This window comes from Chenopodium album, chromosome 10 (genome assembly GCF_948465745.1).
Source record: "Chenopodium album chromosome 10, dcCheAlbu1.1, whole genome shotgun sequence".
Lineage (NCBI taxonomy): Eukaryota > Viridiplantae > Streptophyta > Magnoliopsida > Caryophyllales > Amaranthaceae > Chenopodium > Chenopodium album.
The window spans coordinates 39,140,378-39,143,507 of NC_137843.1; positions in this window are offsets into that span (position 1 = coordinate 39,140,378).

Genomic DNA, 3,130 nt, shown 5'->3' on the forward strand with positions numbered 1-3,130 from the left:
ACTTGCAATACTCATGGTCGAGGAAAAAGGTTCCAATAGTCATAATGAGAAATATACTTATGACAATTTTTAATCTCTTAAAGTATTCTCATAGGTTTATCTAGTATGATTCTAAACCAATACCTGTGCAAATGATTTATGACAATCATATCCTTGTAGCACAAGAAACGGTGCTATAAACCATACTACACACTAATCTCAAGTGGTCATTAATCGTCCAATATTTAAATGACCTTGATTAGGGATAATTTTCGATTATAATATTCAACGTTCACTTAATAGGTGTTTCTTTATCCAAGACATTGTCTTGATACCCTACTTTGAATATTCTCAAATCGAATGGACTCGTTATTTAATTCTAGACCACTATTAAATATATTAAATAGAAATGGAGTGATAAAAGTTACTTAAAATTTAAATTACTCCAAAAATTGAATCGTTCAACATAGTGTTTTACATTAAAATCTCCAAAATTAATTAAAACATATAACTAGGGAAATCAAAGTCAATCTCCAACATGCCTGATTCCCATTGCCTCAACGTGCTTGTTGTGTTTCACTTGAGGCAAAGGTTTAGTGAGAGGATCGGCTACATTGTCGTCCGTTTCAATCTTACAAATTCTGATTTCACCCTCGGACTTCCATTCCCTTATCATGTGAAATCGCCTTTTGACATGATTGACCTTCTGATGTTCCCTTGGCTATCTAGCCTGAGCAATAGCTCCATTGTTGTCACAATAGAGGTCTATTGGACCATTGATGGAGGGTACACCATCAAGTTCACCAACGAACTTGCGAATCCAAGCTGCCTCCTTAGCTTCTTCAGAAGCTGCCAAGTATTCGGCTTCAGTTGTAAAATCCGCAGTCGTGCTTTTCTTAGCACTCTTCCAACTAAACGCTCCTCCATTTAGACAGAATATGTATCCTGATTGCGACTTGAAGTCGTCTCTATCTGTTTGGAAGCTTGTGTTGGTGTAACCTTCAACAACCAAGTCATTACTAGCACCATAAACCATGAATTTATCCTTGTTCCTTTTCAGGTACTTTAGTATATTCTTGGCCACAGTCCATCCAATGCGCCTCTCCTGGGTCTGATTGGTATCGACTCGTAGCACTTAAAGCACACAAAACATCTGGCCTAGTACATATCATGGCATACACGATTGATCTAATAAGCGAAGCATATGGGATCTGATTCATCCTTTCTCGCTCATCAGGTGTCTTTGGACACTACTTCTTGCTTAGGGTTTTGCCATGTGACACGGGTGAGACTTAGGTCGTTGATTTCTATGATTCCCCAATCAAAACAAAGTTTATAAAACCAAACCCAACCCTAAGTATAGGGGTAAGTCCAAGTCGATCCCAAGGGAATGTGGTATATGCTAAAGTCTCTAGCTAAGCTATTTCGAAACCTAGGTGAGGGTTGGTCTAGTAAACTAAACAACGTAATTAAATTAATACGAGAACGATATAAAGGATGCTAGGGAATTAGGATCCACATGCACTCATGACAATCATACTAATAGGGCAAGAATTCAACAAATCAAATAATGTGAGGGAAAGTAATAAATGCAATCAAAATCACTTAAAGAGCTATTTCCTAGGGTCAAGCTAGATGTCTCTACAAATGACTTCAAAGGAAAATCGCAAAACAAGATCAATCGATTATAATAGCTTCCAAATCAATTTTTCGTATCAAAGAAAACTATTATATATGCAATCTAGCTTGATAGTTAAGGTTGATCACTCCTCAAGATATCAAACACATGCACAAATTTCAGCAACCAATTTAATCACAATGATGATCAATCAAAATCCCCCAATTAGCCATGAATTATCACTAATACATGCTTCACCATATCCCTAACAAGTAATCTACTCACTACACATTGCAAATTTGAATAACAAAACTAAACTAATCACCAATTTCATCATCAACATTGTATTCAAAATAAACCAAAGATATCAAAAATCAAATCAAACAAACAACAAGTATTTCAATCAAAATTCAAGAATCAAAAGCTAATTTGCATTAAAGAGTAAATAATTCTTACAAAACTTTGATCAAAATCAAAGAGGAAGAAGATTGAAAGTACCATTCATTAAAATCACCAAGTTTCTCTCTCTAGAATCTAAGAACATAAGTTTCCCCAATTTGAGATTCTCTCTCTAATATTCTAATCAAAATCTAATTCTAAGCTAATTCAAAACTCATTCTCTCTCTAGAAATGAAGAAATTCTATATATAGTAAAACTAACAAAAGAAAAGTTAGTTAGATGTCCAAAAGAACCCCAAATGGCGCGACCTCTCCTCTACATGTATGACAGCAATGAAATGGGTACAGAACAGGGGAAGAGGAGGTGCGCGGCCGCACCTTACACCTGCGCGGCCGCGCACAGGGCCTACGCGCCCGCGCCGTACTCGTGCGCGCCTGCGCCTGGGAGCAGGGCACCTTCCTCTCGTGCAGTCGTTGATGCTTTCGTGCGCTCCACTTGATACATGTTGGGGGAGGCAGTCTCTAGAGGTCTTCACGGTGGGTTCAACACTGATTTTGATGTCCATACAACATGAGAGTGCGCCCTTGAAGACTTGGATTTTGCACTCCTTCATTTTTGAGCTTCAAGAGGAGGAACCGACTTGCACCTTAAGCTTTGCAAATCCCAAGAGAAGGTTATTTGGTTCCTTAAACGTCACTAATTTCCTAAAATCACAGAGAAGCAAATAAGTAAAGGAGAAAAAGCAAAATAAACCAAGAAATGCAAGAAAACGGAAAAACAACTAAAGAAAACACAAAGTAGAGAATATATCAAATAAAACTGAAGAAAAGGGGATAAAAGAGACATAAAAACAAGGAAATTCATCCTAAAAGAGGCCAAATGAGTGCCATAAATGACATTCATCAGTAGGTGACCTCTCTTGGTCTCCTGCATATTGAATCGTGTCAGTCTTATCGATGTATGTACTTTAGCTCAATCCAATCATCCTCTTTGATCTATCCCTATAAATTTTGATTCCCAATATATACCGTGCCTCGCCCAAGTCATTCATTGAAAAACATTTTCCAAGACAAGCCTTTACAGACTCTAAACGTTGGAATACTGTTCCCAATGAGCAATATGTCATCGACATA